General features: G+C 41.4%; 1 protein-coding gene across 6 annotated transcripts in view; it reads right to left on the bottom strand.

Annotated features, from left to right (window-relative positions):
* Znf462 (zinc finger protein 462) overlaps positions 1 to 18,096 on the bottom strand; it is a 137,292-nt gene that overhangs the window by 95,236 nt on the left and 23,960 nt on the right. Inside the window, exon 1 of one of the 6 annotated variants that reach the window (XM_026391110.2) lies at positions 16,886 to 17,175. The exons of the other annotated variants lie outside the window; for them this stretch is intronic. The gene's annotated coding sequence lies outside the window, so the exon portion shown is untranslated. Of the gene's footprint in view, positions 1 to 16,885; positions 17,176 to 18,096 lie in introns of those variants that run through there. 6 annotated transcript variants of the gene reach the window in all.

Below are 18,096 nucleotides of genomic sequence, written 5' to 3'. Positions count from 1 at the left end.
AAAGGTTGTCAAGTACCCATGGAGGTTTACAAAAGTCTTTAATGACAGAATTAAGAGACAATAAATTACAAGTGGAAAAATGTCTATAATTTCTACTCACAATTCAATAAAGCTAGGGGAAAAGAGAAACAAATTTCCAAACACTTGGAAAATTATAAATGATTTCTGGGATAATCACAAAAATTCAATTGCAGAACATAATTTTTAAAATATTACATATTAACCAAGCCCAGTGGTTCACACCTATAATCCCAATGGCACAGGAGGCTGAGTTAGGAGGATGAAGTTCAAGGTCAGCCTGGGATTCTCTGCAAGACAGTCTCAAAAGTAAGAAGGGCTGGGGATACAGCCCAGTGGTAGAGCACCCCTGGGTTCAATCTTCTCCAATACCAATAAAAATAAAAAGAAGAAAAAAGTTACAAAAGAATGTAACTTTTTTGATAAAAGTGGTACTTAGAGGAAATTTCATAGCTCTATGAAAATTGTAAATCAAAAAATAATAACTCATCAAGAATGACCAAGAAATGATTAAGTGAATCAAAACATCTAACTTAAGTATAAAGAAAAGAGGATTTAATTATGATCAGAGGGGGACATGGTGACCCATGCCTGTAATCCCAGGGTCTTGGGAAGGTGAGGCAGGAGGATCTTGAATTCAAAGCCAGCCCCAGCAACTTAGTAAGGCCCTAAGCAACTTAGTGAGACTATGTGGATGTGGGCCAATGCATTTATACAAGGAAAAAATAAAAAGTATTGGAAAAGAGATTATCTGGGTATAGGTACAGATCAATGACTAATCTTCTACCTAATGATTTGAAATTTTTTCAACAAGATTTTACGACTTTAACATTTAAAAATAATCACCAAGTGTAAAGCAACTTGATTGGACAAGAGTGATTTGACAAGAGACTGGTCATCAATGAAGTTTACTTCCTCACTTCAGGTCACAAAGAATTCTGACTATTCTGCATACCTGACATTCCTAAGTGCCCCTGAGTTCAATCCCTGGTATCAACAATAACGATTAAAAAAAAAAAAAAATCAGGAATTGGGCTGGGCTTGTGGCTCAATGGTAGAGCGTTTGCCTAGCAAACGCTAGTGTGAGCCACTGGGTTCAATCCTCAGCACCAAATAAAAATTAAATAAATAAAATAAAGGTATTGTGTCCAACTACAACTAAAAAAAAATATTTAAAAAATCAGGAATCAAAATATCAAATAGTAACAAAACTGACTCAGCTACCATTATATTTTAAAGATTATAGTAATCTTTTAAAATACTATGTAAACTAATACAAATAACTAGCTAGCTTAATTAAGGAAAAAAGGAAAGACACAAATACAGAAAGTTAAGAATAAGCAGAAAATATCCATAAATGAAACGGAAAGGAGATATATTGTTAAATTACTACACCTAGTGTGGCAATATTTACAAAGCTTTAATGTAATGAATAATTGTCCAGAAACACGTATTGCCAAAATTAATCCAAGGAGAGAGGAAAAAAAAAAAAAAAAAGGAAGACTAGGGAAAAAAGCTAACCTAACCACAACAGAGTTTTAAAAGACTTCAAGGAATTAGTCAACCAGATGCTTTTTAAGCTGTCTAGCCTAAAGTATAAGACTATTATAAATGTTTCAAAAGAATATAACACAGATATCAATTACTCCTAAACAATAGAGGAGGAGGAGGAGGAGAATGAGGAGGAGAACACCAATGTCACTTATGAATTCTGAAGCAAAAATTCAAAATAAAATCCTGGTGCTCATTAAAGGAACATTACTCCACATTCAAGTGGGCTTACTACAGGAGGGCAGAGTTTCAACCCAAGAAAATTGAGAGATCAAAAGAAAAAAAAATAAATCAATAACAAAGGGCCTGAACAGCATTTGATGAAAATTTAAGATAAACTAAGCATCATAATGATAAAACTAAAAAAACTAAAATAAAAAGCAGATGAGAATAATCACTATTAGCATTATTGCGGAAATGCTAGCCAATGCATTTATACAAGAAAAAAAAAAAAAGTTAAGTATTGGAAAAGAGATTATCTGGGTATAGGTACAGATCAATGACGAATCTTCTACCTAATGATTTGAAATTTTTTCAACAAGATTTTACGACTTTAACATTTAAAAATAATCACCAAGTAAAAAGCAACTTGATTGGACAAGAGTGATTTGACAAGAGACTGGTCATCAATGAAGTTTACTTCCTCACTTCAGGTCACAAAGAATTCTGACTGTTCTGCATACCATGACATTCCTTTTGGTATTCTTAAGTAAATGATCTCAGATGATCTATATCCACTGATTTTAAGACTCCAGCCCTAACTTCATGAAGACAATATTTAATTGATTATATCTGTCTATCCCTAAGTTAATGAAGATAATATTTAATTGATTATATATGTCTGTTCTAGTCAGCTTTCTCACTGCTGTGACTTAAAGACCCAACCAGCACAATTATAGAGGAGGAAAGGTTTTTTTTTTTTAAGGGCTCACAGTTTCAGAGGTCTCCATCCATAGACAGCAGGCTCCATTCCTTGGGGTTCAAGGTGAAGCTGAACAACATGGCAGGAGAGGGTGGTGGAGGAAAGCAGCTCACATCATGGTGATCAGGAAGCAGAGAGAGACTCTACTCAACAGATACAAATACATACCCAATTCCCACCTCCTCCAGCCACACCCTACCACTTCAGTTACCACTGTTAATCCCTACCAAGGGATTAAATCACTGATTGGGTTAAGACTCTTACAACCCAATCATTTCTCCTCTGAACCTTCTTGCAGTGTCTCAAATGTGAGCCTTTAGGGGAGACCTCACATCCAAACCCTGTCACTGTCTATCAATAATTCTCAATCAGTAAGTTGCTCTACTCCTACATTTAAGAGTCTTTAAGTTTCTATGGAAAGAAAAGCTACATTCTAAGTTCTCCTTAAAGGAACTAAAGCAAGTGGAAGGAAATCCGAGTTCATATTATGAACTCAATGAGTTCATAGTATGAAACTCAACCTATTAATTTTCCCTCAGACCATTTGAAAAAAATCTCAACCCTAGACCCATCTTCAATGAGTGCTTTCTACCAAATTTTCTTTGTACATCCTTAGATAGGTACCTCCACAGATTCAGTTTCACCTCTACTTAGTAATCTGACATTCACATAGTTAACTGTCGCCCATTTTCTGTTGTGTCTAAGAGGTTTCACTTACTGTCTGGTGTTCTGTTCCTCATCTCCACAGGTGCCTATCATTCCCCTCTTGTCGACCATCTCTCATAATGGAAGGCATACTCCCACACACCAGCATCTAAGTCTGAGGCTTTAAATTGGGCTCTTGATCCAGTTCTGTACTAGGGAGCCCACCTTATAGTTATCCCTTCTGTGTTTTCAATTTCTCTTTGGCTACTTAAGTCATTCCCACCTTAAACTCTGCTCCATCCAGGAAACACACACACACACACACACACACACACACACACACACACACGAGCCTCTCTGGACTATCTTCTTCTCTGCAATACAGGTACAGGTGGAGTCAAATATACCTTGGGTTGAATTCCAACTCCATGACTTATGAGCTATATGAACCCTTGCCAAACTATTTAAGTTCTCTAAGCCTCTATTTCCTCATCTATGCAAAGTAACCCATATTCCACGGGGTTGTTGTATGGAATACTCTGGATAATGAACATACAGCAACATTTGCCATACTTTCTGGCACATACAATTATCATAAATTCCTCCTTTGCGCAAACTGCCTTCACTGAAACGCCTTCCTTTCTGAATCCTTCACATCTTGCCTTTTGTAATTAAAACAAATTCTGCTAAAACAAATTCGCCAAAGTCAGAAACAAACTTCTTAAGAACCAATTATAGGAAACTTTTACTTTGAAACCTTACTTAGCCACTATTTACGTGCCATTCTTCACTATAGCCCACATTTTCCCTGGAAGCCTATAACTCCCTTCATCCTGACCCACTCCCCCAGCACTATCAATGAGCATTCACCCTTCAGTCTCAATTTAGACCAGTGTTTCTCATCCTCAGCACCACTGACATTTGGAGCCAGATAACTATTTGCTGTGGGGACTGTCCTGGGCACTGTAGGATACTTTAGCATCATTCCAGTCCTTGGCCACCCACTAGATGCCAGTAGCATCTTCCCCTGACCCCACTAGTGATAGCCCAACAGTGTCTTAACTGGTTTCTCCAAAGGTATTGCAAAATGCCCCCTGGTGAGGCAAAAGTATCCCCAGTTGAGTACCACCTTCTCTACCAAGCCTTGCCTGCACCCCAAAGCTGAACTGAGACATCTCCTAAGTGCCTCTGAACTTCCCAAGCATTATTCACACAGCACTATCTGCTTATCTCCCACACTGCATTATTAGGTCCTTGAAGCTGAGACTGTGCACTGTTCAACCCCAGCTGTAGCCAGAGTCCAGAACCTATATGTTGTTCTTCCACCATTTGGAAACAAGTTTATTATAAGATCCAGTTTAATAATAGATTGAAGGGTAAACTTCATGCACACTCAATATCAACTTTGATTTTAACAAGTCTCCCTTTTAAGAAATGTATGAATGTAGGGGGAAATGTCTTAGCACTGAGGAAATAAAGAATCAAACATTAATAATACTGCTGAATTGATGGGCTGATGTGTTTGCGTGTATGTGGAGGAGAGGCGCAGAGCGGGGGCTGGTGGAGACGCTGAGGATCAGAATTAGAAAAAGGCTTTAGCCTCAGTCCCATCTGGCCACAAAGCAGAGGCCTGGCTTGTGGCTGGAGGCTATTCCAGGGCAGATGAGCGGGGCCCTTCTGCAGGACTTGTCCTCTCTGTTCTCAAGCACAGGTCATCTCCCTTCATCCCAATGCCATCCTAAGGATTCCAGGCAGGTTTAGCGGTTGGGCACTTGATGTATGTTCTGCCTTCGTCCTCCTGTACTCATATGCTTGTGTGCATTACCATGCTCCTTAGGCTGCTGCTGCCTGTGACAATGACATTTCAGACAAAGAGTGTCTTTATGAAATGCAACTTACACTCATAAAACACTACTGCATTCCAGAAGACTGGTGTATTTTGAAGATGAGAAATATCAGTATTGAAAGAAACGAACTGGTCTCCAAACAGTTTATTTCTATGGATTTACTTTAAAAAATAAGTCTTTAAAGAGCCACATATTAAAGAGAACGAGGTCACAGATGGCCAAAATTCAACACAGTGCAGACGAAATTCTCCTGTCACCACAAAGAGCCTCAAACATCCAGCTCCCGTGCCTGCGTACCAAAACCCAGCCTTCTCCTGGGGAAACTCTTAAGTGCAAAACAGAGTGCAGAGTCTGATCAAATGGTGATAAAATGCTATTATCTAAATACAGGAAAACAACTGGAAGCTGTATGCCCCAAACCATGAAGACCGAAGTCGTCATTGAATGTGGAGTTGAAAAGAACTTCTACTTTGTCTGAAATCCAGCTTCTATAATGTTTGTATATTTTTTTTATAAGTATGTGGGTTTTACAAACTGGAAATTATTTTTAAAGTTTAAGTGTTTTCAGAGAAATCAGAGAAGCTCAATTGTCTCTTAAAAAAAATCCCCAAGTCTACAAGTGGATGGCCAACAAGTCAGCCCACATTTTAGGGAACACGTGGGTGTGATCACTTTGGTGTTTAAATAATGAATACGAGTCCACACGTTATTGTGGGCAAGTGAACAAGAGGCAGCAACAGCCAAGACAGACCACAGAACACTAACTGCCTAGGCACAAACGGACCAAATGTCAACGACTTGCTTGTGATGGTCATAAACTTCAGACAGCAGCAGGGATGTCCCACTAGACAAAGAAGGTTCAGCAGGAACACTTATCTGAAGACAAACTTCAATCAATCCCTCAACCCACTGACCATTCCATCTAATGTTCAGTGTTGTTCCTTGAAGCGCTATAGAGGGTACAGGCACTGTCCTCATGGGGGCATATATTTAACCTTAACCCCCAAACATAAAGAAGTGTCTTAAATGTCTCTGCAGGAAATGCAAGAATCAATATGCTCCATTACCCTCCAGACATATATGGGATACCAGCTATGTCGCCCTCATCCCACAATCAAGATCCTGAGATTAGGTGAGGAATCCAAGACTCGATGAGGTAAAGTCTGACTTAGAAGTTTCTTGTCAATGCCAAGAATCCACTCCATCTCATATTTAGACTAGGGATGAAGGAAATCACTGACTTGCCTCAGTTAAAAAAAACAAACAAACAACAACAACAACAAAAAACTTTTCAATTGAGACAAAATATTTATGGGCGGTTGCCATGTGCCAGCACCATGTACTTACTGGACATTTGAGTGCCCACCAGACGTGGGAGATAAACAAAACACTCTGAGGGGGACAAGTGGGATGGCCTTTCTCTTTGACGTTAAAATATAGTTAGACAAGACTGCATCAACAAATTAACCAATAAAGAATCCCAAACCATCTATGATGATTGTTATGGTGGAGTTTCTGAGGGCACAGGTGGAGAGAGCTATGATGACCAAAGCAGGTGGGAAAAGAAAGGACGTGATTTAAGAAAAGACAGTGTGGGTTTGGTAACGAATGTTCTTGAAAGTTAGGCAACCAGGCCTAAGTTTTAGCAAAGAGAGCTAAGAGGACATCACCCTAAAGATGAGATCCAGCTCCAGCAGTTTACCACCTGACCTCAGGCAAGATACAAACTCCTTCCAGACCCAGAGAAGGGGACTAGAAAATATCCAACTCAAAGGCCTTAAAGAAGATAACATCTAGGGAGTTTCCAATGTCAAATTCTCCCCTCCCTCTCTTCATCTGGAGAGCAACCTGGAACTTTTATCTTCCTTAATCAGGGGAATGTGGTATAACGAAAGCTGTGTCCTTCTGAAGATTATTTTGGCAGCACTATGAAGGGCTTCTGGGAGCAGGGAGGGCACTGAGACACAGGCAACTAATACAGCAACCGAGAAGGTGTCCAGGGATGAGAGGCTGTAGGCCTTGGCCAGGAACACAGCTGGGGGTGAAGAGGAGGGTTCAACCTCCAGGATACTGGAAGGAAGAAAGAACAGACGTTCCCTCTCAATGAACTCCATCTAATAACCAGCTCAATACTCTGACTCATCCAGAGGAACTAAAGCAATGGGGTCTAAGTTTGATTTTTAAACCTATGTTAAAAGCAGTCTATTCTTTGGTGATAGATGAAAACTTAAAAAAAAGAAAAAAAGAAAAAAACTCTTAACTGGATTTTAAAAAGAACACTGCCAACAAAGGTGTAGAATATCACCTAAGTAGCAATAATTCCTTAGGTTGGAATAGTTGAAGCAGATGGTGCTCAGTGATGGTGCTTAGCCGGTGATAATTGCATTCCCATGTATTTTCTATTTAACTAGATATCAAGGAAATTACCCAGATCAGCACTGTCAGACAGAAATATAACATCAGCCATATATGTGATTTTTAAATTTTCTAGCAGCCAGGAACAGGTTGTAGGTATTTCCAATAATGTATCTTGCCTAATATATCCAAAAATATAATTTGAACAATCGATATAAAAACTCATTTTGTAAGATATTTTTCATTCTTTTTCTAAGAAGTTTGAAAATTCAATGTATTTTAGAATTAGAACAACATCATCTATATGGACTAGGCACATTTCAAGTACTCAAAAGCCACTTGAGGTGCAGGGCTCTGGTGTTAGCATAAACCTTGACAACCTTGAAGGATCCCTTGAACAAAGGACTGTCCAAGAGTTTTCACTGGCTGTGACCTTGAGGTAGCCACCTAAGGCAGCTGAACATCTGGAGTGAAGGATTTAAAACGCCAACCTAATCCCATCCGGTGATGTGCTTATAGCCCTGTAATACCTTTACATTTTCTAAGATAAAGACCAACAAGTCAGGGATCCCTCTCATTCAAAAAAGAAGTCTGCATACTGACTTACAGAACAATTGAAGTCATATCTTTACATCTTCTTTTTGAGAGAAAAGGTCCTTCTCAAAGCCCAATGCCTCAATTACCCACCACTGTGAAACAGATCATTTTCAGAATACACCAACCCCAGAGTGGACCAGGTGGGAAAACACGTTCAACCAATGAAGGCTGTGTTGAATTTGGCACGTGGGCACTTGGGCTGCCTAACAACAAGGCAGTCAAGAGAATGGGCTTGGAGCCTGTTTTAGCCAGCTTTTTGGGAGCTGTGACTCAAGGATCCTACCAGAACAACTATAGAGAAGGAAAAATTTATTTGAGGGCTCACGGTTTCAGATCTTAGTCTCTAGAAAGCCAGCTTCATTTCTCGGGGCTTGAGATGAGGCTGAACATCATGGCGAAGCGTGTGGCAGAGGGAAGCAGCTCACACCCAGGTGCAGAGAGAGAGGTCTCCACTTGCCAGATACAAATATATATACCCCTGAGTCAGACCTAATTCCCCGCCTCCTCTGGCCACACCCTACCGCTTCCGGCTGCCACTCAATTAATCCTTACCCCAGGGGATTAAATCACTGATTGGGTTAAGACTCTAACAACCCAATCATTTCTCCTCTGAACCTTCTTGCATTGTCACATACGTGAGCTTTTGGGGAACACCACATCCAAACCATAACAAAGCTCACCTGCCTGAGGGTGAATCCAGTCTTTACCACAAAACAATTGTGCCATCTTGGTTAAATGTATAACCTTTCCATGCTTCCACTCCCTCCCCTGTAAAGTGGTTAAAAAATGGTTCCTATTTCATAGGATCAAAGTAAAGATTAAACTTAATACATGAAAACTATTTTGGCACACAGTCTCACCAATAATTCTTAACCTCTGTTTTCAGGACTTTTTTGGTCCTCCAGAAATAACAGTAGTAGGTTTCTTAATCATCTCAAAGAGCACTGCACAATGGAAAGCCCAACTGATCTGCATTCACAGCCCTGTCTTGACACTACGCACATCTGCAAGCATGTGCAAGCCACTCAACCCGACTAAGCCTGTGTTCTCTATTAGGCTAAATAGGAATAACATTTCTCATATGCTAAACAGGAAAAACAATAAAATTGGATCCACCGCACAACATAGTGAAGATTAAACATACAGTTAGAAAATACAGTTTCTGCCCCCTCCTGAGTACCACTAGCACGGCCCCTTGCCCTTCTCCATCAGAGCTTTAAACCTGGTTTAAACCTGGTGCTTTAAACCTATTAGTCTGGGGATGAGTTACATCTGAAGTAACAGCACAAGGAAACAACTGACAGGACTGTTCAGGATTGCATTGCGCAATGGTTATCTTTGCAAACCTTTACATCCTTAGACATCACGAAAGTCCTTTCTACACAGCCATTGCAAGCCATCTGAGCACTAGCTCCAAGGACGATTCTAATGAAGACCATGGTGATTTCCTTCCATGATGATACATCCTCACAAGGTCAGAGGATGTCCCCTGAATATCCTCAACTTCCTTGAAAAGCCTACGAAGCATTTGTCATTTGTAGGTGAGTCATCCGTGGTGTACTGGAAAGGGCTGCTCAGAAGACAGGGTTTGGGTGTCTGTCCTGGCACAGAACCAGCCATGATTTGGGGGAAGTGGCTTGATCTCTGTGGGTCACAGAGATGATTCCGCTTCTTGGGGTTGTTGAGGAGCACAAATTTATAGAATGCATACAGAAAGTCGCTGGTTTAGTTGATAAAGAGCTTTGCAAATCAATGTAAGGTGTGGATTTCTCTAAACCTGACCTCTATTACTTTTATGCTTTGATAGTGTATTTTAGGAATTTGCTTAGAAATATACAAGAAGATTCTTGCTTTATGTCACCTGTGTCATCTTCCCCCTTCTTTCTCACTTTCAAAAAGTCAGTAACTGGAGATCCAGACCTCTGACTTTGAGAGCAGGAATAGGATGAGGCCAAGGGGAGAAGCCTGAGGCCAGGGTGACTCATGGCTGTGGAATCCATTAACGGTGGAATGCTCTACGCATTTCTCCTCCTTGTCAAGCCTCTGGGTTAGCAAGGTACAGATGACAGATGAAGGAAACAGGCCTATTTCTTTGCAGACCAAAAATTATTTAGATATGCCTGCGTGTGCGTGTGCATGTGTGCGCGCGTGCTCGCACCTCCAGATATGAAGGTAAAGATCTAAGCAAATTACTCTTCTATTATATGGTATGAAATCAGAAACTTGACTTGATTGGTATTTCTTCCAGTTGCCTTTTTCTCCACAGCCTCAGAGTATGGCAAATTAAACCTCACAAATCCTTAGATATGATTAAAACTTAGGTGAAAAGAAAGAGAAGCCACGGAAATTCTCCAACATTGTAAGACATCGAGGTTGTAGTGTTACTAGTTGGGACACAGGGAAGTACACAAGGTGGTGGGTGAGGTTTAATGCTACCAGAATTTTTTTTTTTTTAAAGGTCAAGAACCTGAAGCTAATAAAGCTTGTGTTACATGCTCATGTATTCTGCTACCTAATCTTCAATCCAAGTTGCACCTTTGTTCAAAGGATGCCAGGATTATCAGGGAACAAGGGGAAAAGGACCTCAAGGGGAACATTCTGGATGCCTTGTGCTTGGATTCTCTGACGCAGCTGTAGTTATTAAAACTCTATTAAACCAGCTGCTAATAATTTTCAAATGGCCCATTAGTTCTACCAGTGACCTTGGGCCACCACCAATTTCAGACCTTGTCTTCATGTCTTAATCAACCACCTCAAATGGAACTCCCTTTTCTTTCAACAGAGAAATACATTTTGAAGACACATGGTTGATTGCATAGGTTCTCAGTCATAAGGGGATTTGTATAATGTGGAATTTAACCTAAAAACCCCAATTTTCCTGAAAGGAAAATGATCCCTCTGAGATTTCCTTCTCCACAGCAAGGTGAAAAGCTAAACTTCTTTTTTGTGTATTTTTTTTTTTTTAATTTTTGCTTTGTTTAACAGAATTCTCAGAATGCATGGATGGGTCTCCCAGGACTCTTTGGAAAACTTTCTTGAATGTGCTTGATCAACAATGGGAATCCATCCAGAAGGGGGAAAATGCCAGGAAAATATACCCTAAGCTACTTCAGAGGAATCTGAGGAAATGCCACCTTTTCTATAATCAAGGGCATGGAGAGGGGAAGAACTTGCAAAAGTGATTTGATTTTCAGATGTGATTTATTAATGGGACTGAGGATGATTCTAAAATAAATCAACACCATGAAAAACAAAGAGCGCCAAGACTAAAAGGAATGTCCTTTTCTTAGGCTTGGAACCGAAAATGTTTTTCTCTCCCGTGACCATCTTAACTTCAAAAGCAGAAGCGAGGAATGTCAGTCTGTATGGAGGTCCTCTGGCTGCTTGCTATAGTTTCCATTCTTTCCACAGAGAAGGCGAAAGGCCCACTGTTGTGTGTCCGCCAACAGAGATGAGAAAAAAGTCACTTGTTTTCAAACTTTCAGGGGACACAGATAACCGAGGGAGGGGGGACACAGAGATGGATAAAGATTATTTTGGAATTAAGTGTTCGATTTTGAAAATCAAGAAAGTCTGAGAATTCAAGAAATGTTCAGAATTTCTAGTGACCAGAGCATGAGCCTCATGGTGTGTGGAGTAGGGAAATGCATTTTCCTCTTTGCCTTCTTTTTTTTTTTTTTTTTTTTGTACTTTTATTCCAGGAAGAACTCTTCTTCAATACTGTGAGTATACCCAACAGTCTCCCGCTTCCTAGAAATCAATCATCATCTCTTCAGCCAGATGTATTTTCTGTCCCACCTTTGACTTTTTACCAATTCTCACAAAATTGGCTAAAAATCTTCTTGATTTCCTGTATTAACCATATTCTTCATTAAAAACATTTTTTCAAAAAAAAAAAAACACAAAAAGAAAGAAAAGAAAAAAAGAATTAAGAAAGCCTGTCTTTACATTCTACTTAACCACAGGGGTACAGAGGAAACCATCAGATATTAAGGATGCCATTTAGTCCTCAAGAATGAAAGTGAGAAAGTTGCTTGGGTCACCTCTTTGTTCACCACGGCTGGCAAGTTTCCAGGCAAGAGAAGGCAGTAATCTCAGGGTAATGAACAACTGGAGTCCCTCAGGCACTCCCTCCGAAGCAATATTGTTTCATGTCACAGCATGATGCAAGTGACATGAGCTTCAGTGCAGAAGACCAAGACAGGGAATGACCTCTAGATGTCCTTATCACAGCATATGCCCTCTGACCTCGCCACAGTGGGCTAACCTGATGTTCCTCCCTGCTATGCCTAAGTGCATCGGTATGAGTGGGCATCCCACTCAAGTATTCCTCACCGTAAATGGATGTAAGCCCCGCTCCAGGATACAAATGTAAAAACTACAGCTGTGGGCATAAAGGACTGCAGAGAGGTGGGTGAGATACTTTCTGTGTTGACTTTGTATATGCCCAAAAGAACTCTAGGAAGACAGGAAGGAGTTTTTCTAAAGATGTCTGGGAAACATCAAACCAGTGTCCCTGGCAAGGGTACTTCAGGTGTTGCTGGGTTTATAACTGGAGGTCCGTCCATGAACAAGTGGTAGGCTGACAACGGATTTGGAGAGTGAAAGTCACACATAACTTAGTCAAGACCTAGAGAGCCTATAACTATTTATTGCCAAAACAACTAAATTCTAGCTGGGCATGGTGGCACACGCCTATAATCCCAGAAGGTCAGGAAGCTGAGGCAGGAGGATCACAAGTTCAAAGCCAGCCTCAGCAATTTAGCGAGGCCCTAAGCAACTTGGTGAGACCCTGTCTCAAAATAAAAAATAAATAAATAAAAAAGTCTGGGGATGTGGCTCGGGGATTAAATGCCTTTGAGTTCAATCCCTGGTACCATAAATAAATAAATAAATAAATAAATAAATAGCCAAAAGGGGGGAGGGGCTAAATTCTATCACCAAAATTTATAAACTTTCAGGCAGAATATCATCCAAGGAGACACAGGAGTTAACCAATGGAGAAAAGTCCAGTCCAGGAATCCTGTGGGCATGTTAGCAGGATGATAGATGGAATCTGAGATCAATGTGGAATCAAGCTGTAGTTGCAAGCATGAAACATTCCCGAGCATCAAACACAACCCATTAATTGGCCTGGATATGCATATGTGTCAAGGTGGCCTTCAGCTTCTTAAGGTGGCCATCCTCTATCCTGATCACCTAGATCACGTCTGGGAAAACCAGGTGATAAGAAAGACATCCCAATAGCTTTGGTGGGGGTGGATGGAGAGGTAGCTGATCTTGAGCAATCAGAGAGAGCACAGAAGCCAAAGGAAATGCATTACAGCACAGCACTTCCAGGTGTGGGGATAGGTTACACTTGCTGACATATGCCAAGGTCCATGTTAGATTACGAGCCTCTGGAAAGTGGGGTCTAGGTCTTTCATTCCCAAAGCCAGATTTAGCACAAAGCCTCAGAAGTAGTCAAATGCTCAATAAACGTTTACGAAGGCTTGGGCTGTAGCTCAGTGGCAGAACATTTGCCTAGCATGCACAAGGACCTAGTTTCAAACTCCAATCCCTCAATAAATGGTTGAATGAATGAATAGAAGTAAAAATACAAATAACCCTGGTGTCCTGCATTCAATAACAGGGAAACAGGTTGTTTTTGTTTTTGTTTTTCTTAAACCAAGAAGAACCTGAGCAAGTTGTATAAACACCAGTGGTAGCCACAAATCAAAGAGAAGGGCAGGGGAATGCACAGTCTGACAAAGAGAGTTCTCCAGCCCTGTTCGCTTTTAACCAGACTCCCCCGCACATTCACCACATCCCATCACTGGCATTGCTTTCAAATCTAAAAGACAGCAGCAGCGACAGCAACAACCTGAGCTCGTTAATGATCACAACCCTCTGAGCCATCAGAACATAGGGGAGCAAGGAGACAGGAAAGTTTTACAAGCTAAATGGGGGGGGGGGCAGCAATTTCTGAGGCCTCCCTTTAAAAAGGGGTGGGGAGAAAGGGTGTGTACACAGGTAATGGATGTGCCCGTCTTCCACCTAGGTGCCCCATTAGGCCAATATTTTGCAAAACCAGGTGTGTGCAATTTGCTTATTAAAGTTCTCACCCTGGGGCAACTGACAAGACTCATCAGTCCTGGAAGACAAGTGCTATGACCCCAAGGCAAGTTAAAGCATATCTGGAATATTTTAAGCTAGAAAGAGAATCTTTTTGTTAAAGTGAGAGGGGATCATTCTGCTGCAACAAGGTGACTAGGAGGAAAAGGAATTAAGAATGGTTTGTACCCAGTTTTGTCCAAAACAAAGACTCATGGTTAGACGGAGTTTCCAGAAGAAACAAGGGAAACATTTTTATTGATGATTTTGTAATTGGAGGCACTATCAAAAGGCAGTGTTTCATTAGAGAGCACCAGCTCCAAGGTGGCCCCCCTCGCCTACTTTCTAAGAGCCTGGTTCACACTCTCTTGACCAAGATCACTTAGAAATCCAGGTATGAGTTAGACATCATGACCCTAAGTACATGTATGAAGACACGAATGGTGTGAAAATACTTTGTGTACCATCAGTGACTTGAAAAATTGTCTTCTCTGTGTGTAGCATGCCATCATGGACAACAAATTAGAATAAATAATTTAATAATGAAGAAAAAGAAATCCAGGTAACTCTCCCTCCTTGTTGACTAATAAGGTGGGGGGAAACCATAGACAGGAAGCAGCCATTGCAAAGAAACACAGCACTTTGTCTAAGGGGAGCTGTCTAGAGCTCAGGATGGCAAAAAAAAAAAAAAAAAAAAAAAAAAGAGCCCCAATTCTGTTCTCCAGACCAGTCAAGAGGGACAAATGGAGGCATCTGAATGGGAAATGACAGTGGCTTTTTCTGTTGTTATCAATAGCGCTCATCTCAAATTAGACATTAGCAGATTGCTCTACCTGTGAAACATAGCTTCCTCCCTGCTAAACACAAACCCTACTCAGGGCAGAATATTGTGAGTTCATATGAGAAGAGAAGCACGACAGAGTTCTGGTGGAAGGTGCTTCTATTCCCAAAGACACATGAAGTCCCCATTGACCCAACTATGAGGTACCTATCATTGCGCTAGGCAAACAAATTCACAGCCCAGTCTAGCACATTCACCCTCTACGTTTATTGTCGCAACAGCTCATCTCTGGAAACAGAAAGGGTTCCAAAATTACACTCAACACCTTGTGAGGGTCATGTTACAAGAAAATTTATAACCAAAGATTTTCCTTCTAAATTTACTAAACTCTGTTAAGAATAACCCAAAAAGTTCTCCTCAGTGACAGTTGCGTCGTTCTGACAGTATGAAATCTATAAATCCCAATATGTCGTTAGGCAATCATACTCCCTGTGAATTTCTTGATGAGCAACCGTTCATCTGTCTCATCACAATAAATAAGGAAAAGAGAGAAAGGAAAGAGGGGCGGGGGGAATGTACAGAGAGTGTTTTGTGAAACCTAACAACTTAGTCACCTTGGGCAAATCCCTTAAATGTTCTTGGTTTCAATTTCCCTGGATATAAAAGGAGATTTAATAACCTCCAGTGTCGTTTCTAGTTTCACAATCATGGTCACAGATAGGGAACCGCTCGGGAAATGCCTTGGATTGGTGATCATCAGGGCACCAGGGTTCCAGTGTGGCCCTGTGTTCCCCTGAGCAATTCTGACCTCTGTGAACCTCTTCTTATTCCATCTGTGGAGACAGGGGTGCAGGTGGTGAAAAGCAAAGTGGACAACTCAGCAGGAATGGCATGTGCCACAGGGACATGTGGGACCCTCAGCAACAGTGCACAGAGATCTCTTCAGGCTCCCCAACAAAGCCCAGGCTAGAACCCCAACACTGGTCCAAACCACGACTTAACACGCCCAGTTGCCCTGGAGAAGTCACCTGGCTCAGCTATTCTGAAGGAGATTCTCTCTGCCTCATGACTTTATTTGAAACCGTTTGGGGAGAGGATGTCTTCATGAACACTAAGTGAGAAAGTGCTTTGGTAGGGAGTGAATCTGTGATTTTAAATCACATAATTGTAAGGGACAGCAAGTATGGGGAAGTGCCATCGCCTGTCACTTACCCTCTCCCGCCTACTGCAGGCTTCTCTGCTTGATCTCCACAGTCTCTTCCAACAAGCCTAGACAAGGCCCAGAATCCTCAAAGTGGAGCTCCAGGCAGTCTCCACCAATCAATCAAAATTGGCACAAAAAATAGAAGCGATCTGCCAACACGGCTGTAGTGGAATAAGCATGGATCGCCAAGGCAGGAAGCTGGGATTCCATTTCAGGTTTCCCTAACTCACTTCCTACATTATGGACTTTGGACAAATCACTTAAGCCTTTCCAGAGCTGCAGAACGAAGGGGTTGGGTGGGAGGATTTCAAGGGTCCATAAAGACCGACTTTGCAGAGGACAGTAATGCCTTTCCTTCCAGACCCTATGTCTCCCTTCCACTTTTTCTGTAGCTGACACTGCTGTGTATTTGGGGATCAAGATTTAGAATGTGCTCACAGTCTATGTCTGGATCCTCGAGGCGGCATCCCGGCATTTTATTTTTAAAACCAGGATCCAGTATCATTGCCAACATGCAGTGGCTTGAATCCTGAGAGCTGGATACCCTTGAGTCATTATCAACTTTCGAAATAGGCAGCACATTCACACGACTGAACAGAAAGACACTTCAAGCTTCAAAATAATTTTGGATTTACATAAACATGCTGGAGTCATGAAAAGACAGAGAAAGTTTAGAGAGTGGTCTAGTGAGGCAACAATCCCAACCACCTTCTGACCACCCCACCCGCACCCCATTTTTCACTCAACCAGTAGTGCTCATGAGTCACTAGGCAGCTACTACCTCCATCATGCTAAGGTCAGCAAACCCACCTCTTGGGTACTAGTTACCTCTGGCGTTACACACTTTTTAGGCTACCTTGAGCACACTTTACCTTTTCCTGCAGAAAACAAAAGCCTCCGTCTATCCAGTTGAGAAAAGATCCAAAGAGCAAATGATTATGAGAACATGAGTCTTCTCCTCTCCAAGTGGTTGGTGTGAGGACAGGGGATAAGGTGGAGGTAAGAAATGGACACTTAGGCAGCAGGCGGGTCCTCCACGTCATCCCATGTGCAGGACAGTGATTTCAGGTTGTCCTTTAGAAAGTCCTGATGGTGGCATGGGCTCTGCACCATCTGCCCAAACAGTGACCTAATGCTGATTTCTGCTGGGGCAGCTGGAACAGGACAGAATCGTTCGCCACAGTGCTCTGAGTCACTCAGCAACATCTCAGAGTTAACAAGACCACATGGTCAGCTGCTACTTAAAGCCTTGGAGGCACTTCAACCTCTTAACTTGGGTAAGCATTAGAGCCTAGTAGGTAGTGTCCAACTCCTTAAAATAACTTTAAAGAGACTATACTCCCTTCTTGGAGCTTCTAAGCATGCCAAGGACATGAGCATGAGTTCTTGGGCCATGATCACTGTTTTCTGTTACTAAAAAATTACTGGCAATCAGACAAATTTCCTCAACTTGCTTTATTCTTTCTACTCGTTCACTTTTCCTCTTTCACTTCTAAAATAACCTTCTTGCCTGGTGAGACCTTTACAGTTAAAATAAAATGGGGAGAAAGATCAAATTCTCTTAGTAATGTGTACTCTATAGACACTCTCTGCGGTGCCAGAAGGGTGGTTTATGGCAGTAGTGGTAGTTATTTCAGGGATAGGTAATAATATAGAAACAATTCCCTGCCTTTTCTCAGGAAGTCAAAGTGTCTGACCTGTTCAATGTTGCAACAGGGTCATTTTCCTTTTTGTTGAGATTAATGCAGAACACATCCTAGAAAGGTATGTTGACCACAACTACTGCTTTGAAGCTGAAATCTTCATCTTTCCAAGTTACTTCTTAACCTCTGGGGAAAGTTCTACCGAGCTGGTTCAGATGGCCATTCAGTGCACTAACCAACACAACTACCTACCAAGCATATTTATTAGTCCCTGGCTAGTGTTGATCCTGTAGCGATGGTCCCTCTGATTAAAAAAATAGGTCAGTTAGCAATGGCCTAATATCAGAGGCAACAGCTTCAAACCAGGCCATGCAGGAAGCCATATGGAGTGAGCCTGGTCAACAAGTGCATCTCCTTATCATTAATAGAAAAAAAAAATT

Source organism: Urocitellus parryii, chromosome 4 (genome assembly GCF_045843805.1).
Source record: "Urocitellus parryii isolate mUroPar1 chromosome 4, mUroPar1.hap1, whole genome shotgun sequence".
NCBI classification, from domain to species: domain Eukaryota; kingdom Metazoa; phylum Chordata; class Mammalia; order Rodentia; family Sciuridae; genus Urocitellus; species Urocitellus parryii.
The sequence above is the reverse complement of the archived record's forward strand: the minus strand, read 5'-3'. Positions and strand labels throughout refer to the sequence as shown.